General features: G+C 44.1%; 1 pseudogene; it reads left to right on the forward strand.

Annotated features, from left to right (window-relative positions):
• Nucleotides 1-13,492: 13,492 nt before the first annotated feature.
• Nucleotides 13,493-13,843, forward strand: LOC132438763 (small nuclear ribonucleoprotein Sm D2 pseudogene; annotated as a pseudogene).
• The last annotated feature ends 471 nt before the right edge of the window (nt 13,844-14,314 follow it).

Consider the following 14,314-nt stretch of genomic DNA (forward strand, 5'->3'; position numbering starts at 1 on the left):
GCCCTGTAGGTGGGTTAGGAGGAAGCCGGCCTTTTGGAGATTGGTGGGGAGTGGCTGGAATGGCACAGAGGTTGGAAAGCGTGAGGAATCCTTGGGGAAAAGCAAATAATACTGTTTAGCTGGAGCGCCGTAGCCAGGATGGGTGGGAGAAAAAAGACTGCCAAGGAAGGTCAAGGGTAGTGTTTATGAGAACCTGCTGGGGAAGCCACCACGATGCTTATGAAAAACAACAAATTTTATCCTCATTTTTCAGGTGAGGAGACTGAGGTACAGACAGGCTAAGGACCCCCCATGGCCACCCACATAGCATGAGCCTGAATCCACACCAATTTGCTTTGGCTCTGGAGCTGCAGCGGAACTGCCTTTCTTTCTGTCCCTAACTCCTACCACAGGGCCTTTGCATGTGCTGTCTCCACCCCTTAGAGACTCTCCCTCATCTCTCCCCACACCCTTCACTTAGCTAAATAAACCCTTCCAATTCTGGCACCACCTCCTCAAGGATCTGAGCCCCCAGCCAAGCCAAATCCCCCTCTTACTCATCCTGAAAGCCACAGTCCCTGTACTAGAATTCTTCTCACCATTGCAATTTTATATTTATCTGTATGATTATCTGATGAATGTGTCTCCCCCACCAGGCAGTAAGCTCTTGAAGGCTGGGATACTGCTAGTTCTCAGCACAGTGCCTGGCCCATAAAATGCATTCAATAAATGTGTGTGAAATGAGCAGACAAATGAACAGAGGAATACAAGAATGAAGGAAGGATTGCAATACCTGTGTACATGATTAAGAGAAAGATATCAGAAGTCAGGACACTGAACCCACCATCGAGATCTTTGCCAGCGCTCAACATATGTAATGGGGTGCTTGGGGCTATTTCCTGGCACTCTGGGGGTTCTTGCTGGGCCACGCTGGGGGCAGGAAGGAAATGTGTCTGACAACTTCCTCCTCTGGGAACAGAGGGCCAGTGGGGCGGAGGGTAGGGGGAGAGGGGAGTCACAAACTATTTCTGCTTTAATTAGAGCTCCGTCGGCTTCAGTTAGCCTGGGTGTTTGTTCCCTTGTGTGTGTCAGGGAATTTGGAATGACCCCAAGCTTGTGAAATAATTAGTACAATAGTGCCGATCTAGCCATTTTTGAAAAGAGTAATTTACCCCCAGCGTAGCCTCCCAGCAGAGCCACTCATTAATCAAACCAGGCTGCGTACATCAAAGCGGGTCCCCCTTTACACCACGGCATTCATCATGCAGCCGTTAGGAGCCACAGAAGCCTGAACCAATACACTGCCTTTGCTGTGCTAAGCCCACCTCCTGTTGTCACCGACTGCCAGGAGTGGGGAGAGCACAACAGCCAATACTGGGGTGGGAGGGCAGGGCCCCTGCCCCTCTGGGTTTATGGAAACCTCACCTGTTTGGGGTACAGCCCAAAGATGTTTTTTAGTATTTATCACCTCCTTAGTGAGAAGTCCTCCCTGACCATCAGAAACAAAGACCCCACCTAGCTCTACTGAAAACTCTTTATCACGTTCCCTCCTCTACCTGTGTCTACACAAGTGACCTTGTTCATTTGTTTATTTACTCTTTATTTTCTGTCTCTGTCCCTAGAGGGTATAAACATCAAGATAAAAAGAACTTTGTCATCATCATTTTAGCCCCGAACCTTAACACAGTGCTTGGAGCACAGAAAACATTTAATAAATGGTTTCTGAATAAAAGAATGAGTGCCTTTGCAGATTTCTCAGCACTCTTAGCTAAAGGTGACTTTGCATCCCTACAGGGATTGCATTCCCTGAAATTCTGTTGGCCCTCCTAACATCCTCCCATGTAGTAGATATATTTGTTTGCATTTATCAGTTTATTGAATTGTTAGTTACTTGGATTAGTCATCAGCTGCTGTGTAACAAGTTAGTCCTAAACCAAGGGGCTTTAAACCATAGACATTTACTATCTCAATGTGAGTCAGGCATCTGAGTGTTGCTTAACTGGGTACTTTGACTGACAGTCTCTCATAAGGCTGCAATCAGCGTGTTGCCCAGGGCTGGGGTCTCATCCGAAGGCTCTACTGGGAAAAGATCTGCCTTCCAAATTCAGTCGGTAGTTATTGTTCCTCAAGAGCTATTGGTGTGAGGGCCTCAGTTCCTTGCTGTTGGACCATCTTCAGTGGCATCATGCTTCAACAAAGCATGCAAACTGAGAAGGCAATAGAAAGGGTCTTCCAGCGAGAGAGAAGTCAAAATCTCCTGCAATCTAATAACAGAAATGACATCCCCTCCACATGGCCACATTCTATTGGTTAAAAGCAAGTTACTCAAGGGGAGGGCATTATACAAGGTCATGACTACCAGACTACCAGGAGGTGAGGATCATGGGGGGTCATCGTAGAGTTTGCCTCTCATAAATTAAGAAAGATACAGGCACGTGAATAGTCACCGCTTTCTGTTTATAATAGTCCCAGATTGGAAATTATCCAGATGCCTCTCAATAAAGGAATAGTTGAAAGTCAATTATGGAACTTCCATTATAAGAGAATGTTGTTCACTGAAGTGAAAAGTAGGTAGTAAGTGGAAAGTGCACGCTAATCCAAATTATGTAAGCATCTAAACATACAAAAAATAAAAAATAAATTAATGGTGAGGTGTTTCCAATCCAGGCAAAACATTACCAAAAAAACCCCCAAAAATCTCTTGGAACGTTTATCAAAATGCTAGAAAGGACCTTCACACTGGTGGGGTTTCCCCCAGAAGAGGTTCAAGCCCCTTGCCTGGTTTGGAAAGATTCAATACCTCACCATGAAGTTTATTTGATGTCTCCACTTTTGATCCTATTCTCAGCCCAGCTGGGATTTAAAACGCATTCAGCATTGTCTGTTTTTGTTGTTTAACCAGGAAAAATAAAAAGGGAGATTCATAAATTATATAGACTCACTTTCATGGTGAGATCATTCTATTTGGTTCCTGAATGGATGGATTTTTTTCCCCCTTGTTGGATTCTAGCTTATCCCAAGAATCAATTTAACTTTGTCCTCCTGTGTCCTCTCCTTTGGCTTCCACTGTCCTTTCATAGCTGGGTGTCTGATGACCATAATCATGACTTATTTCTTCCTCTTATCTCCCTGCAGTCTAGTTTAGAATTTGGCACAGTGCGATGAGATAAATTGGAACCTGCCCGATTTCAGTCCTGTTGTAACTTCACCCTGTGAGTTTTTAACTCCATTTTCCATAACCAAGTTAGAACTAATGTTTACAATGTTACCTGATTCAAATATATAGTGCAGGGGGGCACCATGTATTTTTAATTTTTTTTTAATTAAATGAGGATATTATAGAATCTGTCCCAAAGGGGAAAGGGAGGAAGATACCAAAATTATTAATCGCCTCTTATATATTGTGCCTTGTATGATGTATTTATACACTTTTTTCACTTAATCCTCACAGAGTCCCAGTGATAGAAGTATTAAAATACCCCACCTTACAGATAAGGTGAAATTCAGAGTGATTAAGCACCCTGCCCGAGGACACTCAGCTGGTCCGGGCAGATCAAGAGCTTTTCTTCAGACTCCAAGGCCGAAGTCATTACGGTGGCACCATTCTGTATTTTAGTGGTAAGAGAAATCATTCCAGTTTATGAAAATAAACCCCTCTGCTAGGCCTGAGATGCCTTGTTCAATATTAAGTTTACCTTCAGTGAGTTTAAACCAGGGTTTCCCACCCTTGGCACTATTGACTTTTGGGGGCTGGATAACTCTTTGTTGCGTGGGGCTGTTCTGTGCATTGTAGGCCTGCAGCACCTCAGGCCTCCACCCACCACACGCCAGTAACATGTCCATCCCAAGTGGTGACAACAAAAATGTCTCCAGACATTGACGATGGACGTGCAAAATCACCCCTAGTTGATAACTACTGGTTTAAGAAGAAAAAAAAAAATGCTTTCTGTAAAATTGGGCATGAACTTAAAAAAAAAAAAAATGACTACATCAGAATGTTTATATATAGTTACATTCATTGTTCTATAGAATATTAACAATACTTAGTCTACTTTAGCTAATTCAAGGAGAATTCTAATTTTGACCAAAATTGTCTGGTGTTCAGGATTATTCCTAATCACCCAAGACAGAAATGAAGACAAGACAGCATAGGCATTAAAGGCAGGTTTGAACTTTAGCCCAGACGCTCTGGTGTGATTTGACCTTGAACGAATCACATCAACTCTCTAAGCCTGAGCTTCCTCATCTAAAATAGAAATAATGGTGCCTGTCATTGACTGTGGTGTTGTGCAAATTCAAAAGGATCATGTGGGGAAAGTGATTCACTTAGTGAGCGCTCAATAACTGGGTTATCTTTCCCACCCTCCTTGGACTGCGCAGTTGTTTCTTAACTGCCACTTGGTAGCAGCGTACTTATACTCAATGAACACTTACCAAACGGGATAACCTAACTGCTGACGGCCACAGCATGGCAGCCGGTAACCCTCAGTGGGTTGACCAATTTGCTAAGAGTTTCAAGCTTGTCTGTCAGTCGGTTTGATGGTACGTTATGGAGTCAGTTTGGTTTTAAAAGGATGAATCCCAATGTAGAAATATAAGACCATCCAAATGAGAACAAGCAAAGACTATTTATCCAGAGCTTGCTCTAGCAAAGGAGTCAGCCACCATCATTTATGTTTGGCAGAGGCTCCAAGGCAGGCAAGGGGGTGGGAAAGCTTTACAGTGGGAAAAAGAAAAAAAAAGAAGGTTTTGGGTATGGACGCTGTTGGCATGGGGAAGCTGGAAGCAGGCTAACTAGAAGCGGGGCATCCTATGTGATCGCTTAGGGGCAAATATTTGGCTCTCTCCAGTTTGTGCTAATTAGGAAGTGGGGACAAAAATTAGGGAAGCTGTCGGTTATTGGTTACGTACTGGCCATTTGGGGCCAATTGCTACAGTAACTGGCTTCCTAGGCTGGTTGCTGCAGGTTGTGGGTGAGTTCTGTTTTTACATATGGCCTGGCCATTGTCTCTTTTTATATTCGATGTCTCATCCAAGAGATGTCTGCAGGCCTTGCAATTAGTTCTGTTCTTTTCCTTGTAAATTTCCCAAGCCCCGTGGGGTTACTTTCTATTGGAAGGAAGTTTGATATTCTGGACAAAAACCCTGGCTGAGAATCAGAAGACTCTGGTTAGTATTTGGAAATCTTCCATTGATTTGTGGGGTGACTTTGGGCAAGTTTCTTTACCTGGATGGGTTTCAGTTGTAATTTGGGGGTCCCATCTGTAAATCGGGGTATGTAGTCTGCTTCAGTTATCTCAAAGGGCCAATATTAGCAGACATTGCGTACTCCAACTGGGGAAGGTTTAACAAATGGATAGTTACAAAAGAAGGGGCAGGATTTATGGAAACCAGTAAAGCACAGTCCAGTAGCTTGGGGATAGTTACAGAAGGAGATGTTACTAACCTTAAGCCCACAGTTGCAAGTGAGGGAGCATATGAAAGGATTGCCTGATAGGAGCTGTGCCTTCAGTAGGGGGACGGGTCCAACCTAACGTGTCCCGGCAGGAAGAGAATTGGAGAATACATACCCAGAGCTTACTCTCCTCCAAACCTCAGCTCTCCTGCCATTTCCTCCCATCAGGCAAACCCAGTTAGAAACTAGAGAGCAAGAGAGCCAGTTCATATAATCCCTAGAGGTCAGCCTCCCAGGTCCCAGAGTAGAATGGAGAGAAGAAATGCAAACACGGAGAGGGGGTATGGAATATAGCCATTCACCAGCTCAGGGGCCCATCCTGTATTAAAATTATTTGAAACACTTTGTTCGGAAAGATCCAGCTTCCAAAGTGCTCTCACTATCACTTTCTCATTCTTAAAACAGTATATCAGGAGACAATAAACATTATGCCCCATTTTACAGATAACAAAACTGAGGTCAGAGCCGTTAAACGCACTGCCCAGTGTTACAGGGAGGCAGTAGCAGAATCTGCATTCGGTGCATTTTTAACTCTTTGTACACCAGTGACCTCAACCAAGCAAAAGATCCATCCGGGTTTCCTACACAAGAACTCTCCCCAGGAGAGGCCATGTGACGCAGGAGACTGAAAATACAGGAACTTGACGTGGATTCACCAACTTGCGCAATGACATGAGCAAGATCATTTAACTTCTTAAGACTTTTGAGTTTCCCCGATATTCAATGAGCTTATAATCATGGGTACTTAAGGTCAGAAAGCTGTCATGAGGCCCAAACACAGGAAAGCGAGACATTACCTGGTTTTAGATGGTCGGAGAGTCTCTCTTACTCAGAGCAAACCTTCGTTAGATGCTATGACACAGCCACCTCCTCCTACCGTGTGGATGAATTTTGGGGTCTGCTGCATCCCTTGCTAATATTTCGTGTGTAAGTGTGACCTCCCCACACAGAAGTGGTTCTCCCTTGTGTCGAGATCTGCACAAAGGGATGTGACACTTCAGAAATTAAACCACTCTCAGAAGGCAAATCCTAGTTAGAGTGGTGGAGGTAATTCTCTAGCCTTCCCCTGGGATTGCTATCCTTCTAGATGTCCAGATAACCAGAATTTGAGCTCTTGGTGGTGGGGGGTAACTGCAGCTAAGCCTCAGTCCCCTCACCTGTGAAACGAATATATAGCACTTAACTGATACTGCCAAGAAAGTTAAATGAGATAGAGTACAAAGTTGTCAACTAAGTGTGTAGTAAGCACTCAGTAAATGACTAAACCATCATTATCAACACCATCATTATCCCGTCATCCCCATCATCGTCATCATCATCATCATTTCTGTCACATCTAGGAGCTGGGTCATCCAGGAGCTAAGATTTTTAAAAAGCAACCATAGTTTAAACCATAGCTGGAAAGCCAGATTTGCAGGAGTCATTATTATTATTATTATTAATTTCTGTCTTGGCATTGCTGAGTCTTAGTAAGACTTCACTGGACATTCTGACCTGGCCCCAGGCATACTAGGAGTCATAAAAGAAAAATGTCCTTTCTTCACTGCAGAGTCACTATTAAAAGAGGATAATTGAGTCACTACTGCCTTTCCCAAACCCAACACTGATAGTAGCAGGAGTAAGCACAAAACTGAACATTTATTGTTGACATTGTAATAAGCACTTTGCGTACATGCTTTCATTCAACCATCACAATAAGCCAGTGAGGGAGGTATGATTGCTATTCCCATTTTACAGATTAGGAAAGTGAGGCTTAGGGAGGTTGAAGAACTCACTCGAGATCATAACATCCAGGCAAGGATGATGCCTGGCACTCAGAAATACTGATGGAGCAGGGCAGAAAATTGAACCCAGGTGTTTCAACTCCAGCATCCAAGCTCATAATCATTTTGCTATAGTGCCCCCTGCTTAGTGAGAAGTCCCCCAAGGGAGATGTTCTATTGTCATCCTGTGAGCGTCTAGGTATTATTTTTATTAAAGCAACTATTTCTTTACGGCTCCAGAAGTCTTCTCTCGTGGTGCCCCTGGCCCTGTGTCTTCATCACCTTTGGACACTGATGGTCATCGCCTCCTCCATGACAAATCCTTCAAGTTTACCCAGGATGTATTGACAATACAGTCCAGGCGCTCTCTGAGTTTTATTGTCTCGCCTCCTTCCTCCTCACCTCCCACACTGCACAATCTAAAACAAGCTCATCTTTCTCAAGAGCACTATCAGAGACGCTGTCAATCAGCAAGAAACACAATAGATTCTGAAAGATGGTAGAAAAGACTTCCGATGATGCTTACAGTCAAGGACCGCATCATCCGGGGTCGAAGGGGGAAACGCACCTGTGCGGTCTCTCTGCTTCCTCTCCTTTGGAATTCCTTTCTATTTCTAAGCTGGCCAACTAACATCTGCATGGTACCAGGTAAATAAAACTCTGAGGAGAGCAGAGCTACCCAATTAAGGGCTCCAGGTGAAAAGAAGGTGATAAAACGCTTCATTTCAGTAGGAATGTCTTTACAGAAACGCCAGAATTTATTCACCGGTTGCATGTAAATGAGATGTGCGGGCACTGTAATTACATCACCTGGCCGTCTTGCTGCAGCACAGAAGCTGGGTCTCTGGTCTGTGGAAACCTTGAGGAAGGGGCCCCCTTTAGTCCCCAAAACCAAGAGGGTATGATCTCAACAGGGTAAACTTAGCTCAGCCTCTGAGCTTGCAAACCGTTCATTATAATCCCCAAACTGTCACATCGCTCCCCTAATGAGGGTGTACATCTTTGGCAGCCTCGGGACAGTAGTAACTTATTTCATGACAAATTCTGGGAGTTTTATGTGCCTGCTCCATAAAAAAAGAAATGCACCGTTTCCATGGCGATGGAATGCGGGGTCTTTCGGGCAGCCCCGTTGTGACAGCGAAAGCCCCCGCATTCTTCTGGGAACTGTTCTTTTCGTTTTTCCTGGAAGCTCTTAAATTGTCCCCCAAGCAGTCCCGTCTGCCCCCATTTTGGAGAGGACCAAATGGCACAATCCCAGGTTTGCCAACCTGATGATTCAGCTTAGAAATCCTCAGAAGCACTCAGAGCATCCATGACAGACCCTGGCAAATCTGAAGATGAGGCTTATCTCTCCTCTTGGATTAGAATAGAGACAAAGCATTGCAGGGAATAGCACTTTTAAATGGCTGGCGATATCTGATCATGTTAATCTATGGTTTATGGAGCTGTGATGGAAATGGGCTGGGAGCCAGAAAAGCCCAGTTCTTGCGCCAGTTCTGCCGCCAACTCTAGGCAAACAGTAAACGCTCCAGAGCCTTGCTTTGGTCATCACGCTGACTTGGGTTTGACAGGACCCGCTCACCTCACTGGGTTATTGAAATGATTAGATGGGACAATATATGTAAAGAATGGTACCAGGCACTTTATAAGCAACCCATAAATGTTAGCTAGTGTTTTCCCATCACCTTGACAGTCAGGTCCAACACGGCCATCCTCCTTCCAACCATCGTTCAGCACTAGTAACTTTCCACTTGATCAATGGGTTTGCATGTAGATAGAGATAAATGCTGGCCCAGCCATGAGCAGGTACAGGGTGGATCTGAAGGCTGTCTGTAACCCGAGAGGCACATGGCTTTATTTACTTCACTCCATTAATCTATGTGCTATGGCAGCCCCAGCCCAATCCTGGGCTACCGATGAATGTAACAGGGACCTGGTTATGTTCTCTATGGCGGCCCAAGCAGTAATACTCCCGTCATTTCCTGGATGTGAAAAGTGCACCGAAATGTGAAACTGTCCACTGAGCACGCACTCAGACTGGAACTAGTGCACCAGACTCGAGGGGAAGAGACCTTCATCGAGTCCAATTCAGACTATGGGGTGAGAGCTGTTTAAATCCCCTCTGCCCTTGTTTGCCCATCGATAAAATGGGACGGTTTTTCCTTGCCTTATATTTACTGCCTACCCTCCCTGCCTTAAGTCCAGACTCTGACCATCTTACCTGGAGCATTTTGACAATTATGGGGTCCCTTCCTCCTTCCTACCCACCCTTCCATCCTAGACAGTCCTCCAGAATGTTCTAACGTGCAAATCTGGTTGTGTTGCTCCCCAGCTAAAACTCTCCCAATGTTTTTCCCCCATGAAATTCTGGAAAAGACTCCAGAGGCCTTACCCCCCAGCATCTGGCCCTGACCATCTCTCAACCTCACCTCTCCCTCTCCATCCTCCTCTCCCATGGCTTATCCTGCTGCAGCATCCTTGCAGCTCCCTGGGTTCCCCTTCACCCTGGACACTTAACCGTGTGCTCCTCACTGCATCTGCACATTAGAAGCACCTAGGAAGCTTCTAGAGGTCGCAGAACCCAACCCCACTTCCTGGAGAGCCTGATGGCATTGGTCTGGGAATCCCAGGTGAAGGTAATTAACAGCCAGGGTTGATGATTGACCCACCACCAGATTGTGATTGCCCTTAAATATGTTGGCGACCTAGACCAATGGGTCTTTGTTTACTGTTTGCTGTGTTGTTTGACTTTGGGTGCAGAAGTTTGAGTTATTCTGACTCAGTTCACGACAAGAAGCCATCACTGTGCTCGGGCAGATCTCTCTTTTGCTTTCTCCATTTATTCCCTTTATTCCCAGTCCCAATGTCACTCCCCCTCCTTTGGTGATCATGCGCCTGTGTTCACTCTGTATCCTGTCCTTTTTTTGTGGCCCTGTCAGTTGCATTTTTAGGGTTTGCTCACCATTTCAATTGCATATGTGGTCAAGGGCTATGGATGTCATTCTGTGCCTTTCTTCTTTGCATCCAGCACTGTTTTTTGGGGGGAGTTTGGGGGGATTTTGGTTTTGGGTTTTTGGTTTTTTTCAGTACTCTGCAAATTACACTTTATTAAGACCAAGTACTATGCTGAGTAAAATTGGGAAGATCTTGATTTCGTTTGACCATAAAAAAATTGAAATTCCTTTTAACTTTACTTCTTAATGAATTCCACCCTCCCCCCCCCCAGAAAAACCCCATACATATGCATACACACACACGTACACGTACACTTCAAAAACAACATCTAAGTGACCTCTTTGGAAAAGGTTATTGGGGCAGTTTTAGTGATTTTCCTTAAATCATTCACTCCCCTAGAGTATTGTAACTACATCAGTAGAGTCTGCTACGAAAGATGTCCCAGAGCTATGTTTTTAAGAACACTATGCTGGTACCAAAATTCATGATCATCATTCTAAAGCTTCACAGAAGGACTTCCCTGGTGGTGCAGTGGTTAAGAATCCGCCTGCCAATGCAGGGGACACGGATTCAGTGCCAGGGAGTAACTAAGCCTGTGTACCACAACTACTGAGCCTGTGCTCTAGAGCCCGCGAGCCACAACTACGGAAGCCTGCACACCTAGAGCCCTTGCTCCGCAACAAGGGAAGCCACCGCAATGAGAAGCCCGCACGCCGCAACAAAGAGTAGCCCCCGCTCACTGCAACTAGAGAAAAGCCCACATGCATCAACGAAGACCCAACACAGCCAAAAAAAAAGATTCACCAAATGCACAATGTGCATCCCCCAGGGACCAGGTCCACTTGGCCTCCAACCCCCATCTCACAATGTCAGAGTAAATATCTCTGCACATAACCCTTAGGAGCCCAGTTGAGAATCTCTTGAAGATACATACCCAGAAATGCATTTGTCAGGAAGTGGGGCATGTATGTTTCCATGTTAGCTGACCAAGTGTTCCCAAACAGTTCTTCAGAATGGCTGCACCAATCCACACTCCCAGGCCAGTGTTTCATTTGTCTATTTCAATATTGGGGGGCTGAGGATCTGTCTGAGAATCTGATGAGACACTTGGAAACTTTTCTCCAGAAAAAGTAAATATTATTATAATAATCATTAAGACAATATTTATGTATTAAAATAACAATATTAATATTTATGCAGATACATGTATTAGTTTATTAAATTTTTTCAACAACTTATAAAGGTTCGCATTACTATTTTTTAATTGTGATAACATGCAATTAACCATTTTAAAGTGTACAATTCAGTGGCACTGAGTGCATTCACAATGTTGTATAACCACCACCTCTCTCTAGTTTCAAAACTTTTTAAATTTAATTTAATTTTTTCAGATTTACTGAGATATAATTGATACATAAAACTGTGTAAGTTGAAGGTGTACAATGTGTTGATTTGATACATTTGTAAATTGCAAAATGATTACTATGATACTACTAGCTACCAACTCCATCTCATCACCCCAGATGAACACTCCATCTTCTTTAAATAATCACTCCCGTTCCCCTTCCTTCACCCCCCAGGGACAACCAGGAGTACACTTTCTGTCTCTATGGATTTGACAATTCTGGACATTTTATACAAAAGCAGTAGTACAATTTGTGACCTTTTGTGTCTGGCCTCTTTTACTTAGCATAACATTTTCAAGGTTCATCCATGTTGTAGCATGTAACAATATTTCATTTCTTTTTATGGCTGAATAATATTTCATTTTATGTATACACCATAAAATGAAATAAACATTTAGAGATTTCTGTGTGGACGTATGTTTTCATTTCCCTAGGAGTGAAATTGTTGCGTCATAGGGTAATTCTATGTTTAACTCTTTGAGGAACCCCCAAACAGTTTTCCACAGTGGCTGTACCATTTTTACATCCCCACCAACAATGTCCAAGAGTTGTTTCTTCATATTCTTACCAACACTTGTTATTTTCTGTTTTTATATTGTTGTTATAGCCATCCTAGTGAGTGTGAAGTAGTAGCTCATTGTGGTTTTGATTTGCATTTTCTTTTTGTTTTAATTGAAGTACAGTTGACTTACAATATTGTGTTAGTTTCAGGTGTACAGCAAAGTGATTCGATTTTATATATACACATATCCTTTCTTTTGATTCTTTTCCATTATTGTTTATTACAAGATATTGAATGTAGTTCCCTGTGCTACCCAGTAAATCCTTGTTGCTTATCTATTTTATATATGGTAATGTGTATCTGTTAATCCTATACTCTTTATTTATCCCTCCCCACCCAATCTGCATTTCCTTACATGACCAGTGACATGGAACATCTTTTCATATGCTTTTTGGCCATTTGTACATCTTCTTTGGAAAAGTACCTATTCAGGTCCAGGGGTAGATATTACTATTAGCTTCATTTTCTAAATTAAGGAATTGAGGCCAAACTGGTTCGGAAACCGAGGTGACCAGATAGCAGAGCCAGTGAATAAGAGTGCCCCACTTTGCATTAGACTTGTGGAAATGGAGTTACTGAACACCCTCCACCAAGATTCCATAGACTTCACATTCAGAATTCTGCCTGGGACGGTGAGTCTAGTATAAGATGAGGTGTGTGATTCTCAGTATAAGCTCGGACAAATGAATGAAGCAACTACAAGTCCCTTCAGAGCTTCCTTCGCCTCAAAAGAAACAACTTTATCACACAAGAATTCATAATTCAGCCTCCGATTCTGTGTGCACCCCAGGACCGCTCCAGAGCATGCCCCACCCTCTGCGAGCTGAGGCCGCCTGCCTCGTGCCTTAAGGGCCGCCAGTGGAAGCCTGGCTGTCTAGTCAGTGTTGTTATTACATCTGGATCAATTCTTAATCTTTCAGTTTAGCTTTGAGCTGCTTGGTGACCTCTGACAGATCAGGTATAAATCATTCCACCCTGCCCAGGTAAGAGGCATCTCTCCAGCTGTGGCCCTGTGATATCTGAGATTTTCTTGGAGGCCAGACCTCTTCTAAAGGCGGCGCGTGGTTCTCAGCCATGACCAGTTCAAAGGCAGGCAGATTCCTTGGCTTTAGCGAAAGGTGAAATCAACAACAGCGTGTCAACTCTGTCTTTGCTCTAGGTAGAAAGAGGCCATGCATTGCCTCCATTGACAAAGTATCTGAGTGCTGGGAGTCACTTTCTGGGATGCCATGAGGCTAATCTACATTATTGATCTAGTTCAGAATTTGTACTTTTAGAATTCAGAGAAGCAGACGGTGAAAAGTGAAAAGAGGACGAAGCGACGCGGAGGAGACAGTAGTGACTTGAGAGCGCGGCCACCACTGCCGCCAGCATGAGCCTCCCCAACAAGCCCAAGGGTGAGGTGACCCCGGCGGAGCCGTAGAAGCGGGAGGAGGAGACGTTTAACACGCAGCCACTCTCCGTGCTCACCCAGTGGGTCAAGAACAACACCCAAATGCTCAACTGCCGCAACAAGAAGCTCCTGGGCCACGTGAAGGCCTTCGACAGGCACTGCAACATGGTGCTGGAGAATGTGAAAGAGTTGTGGACCGAAGTCCCCAAGAATGGTAAGGGCAAGAAGAAGTCCAAGCCAGTCAACAAGGACCACTACGTCTCAAAGATGTGCCTGCGTGGGGCCTCGGTCATTGTGGTCCTGCGGAACCCACTCATCGCATGCAAGTAGGAGCCTCCTGCCGGCCGTCAGAACTTGCCCCCTCATTCTGCGAAGACCTGCCCTTTGTGCTGGGAATAATAAAGTCATGTGTTTTTTCTAAAAAAAAAAAAAAAAGAAAGAAAAAGAAATATTTAGTGATCGCCTCCTACGGGTTAAGAGTGGAATCAACACCATCACGTAATAAACCATTTAATCTCTCCAGTCATCCCATGAATTGATTATTATTGTCACCATTATCTTACAGAGAGCAATTTTATTTTTTTTTAACTTTTTATTTTATATTGGTGTATGGCTGGTTAACAATGTTGTGAGAGTTTCAGGTGCACAGTAAAGCAACTCAGTTATACATGTATCCATTTTCCCCCAAACTCCCCTCTACAGGGAGGAATTTTAGTTCTGAGAGTTAAATGGCCTTACTGAGGTCATAGGGCGAGTAAGGGCTGAGGCTAAAATCCAAATCTATCAGACTTTTATTCCTAG

The sequence above is a fragment of the Delphinus delphis genome, chromosome 15, assembly GCF_949987515.2.
Source record: "Delphinus delphis chromosome 15, mDelDel1.2, whole genome shotgun sequence".
Taxonomy (NCBI): domain Eukaryota; kingdom Metazoa; phylum Chordata; class Mammalia; order Artiodactyla; family Delphinidae; genus Delphinus; species Delphinus delphis.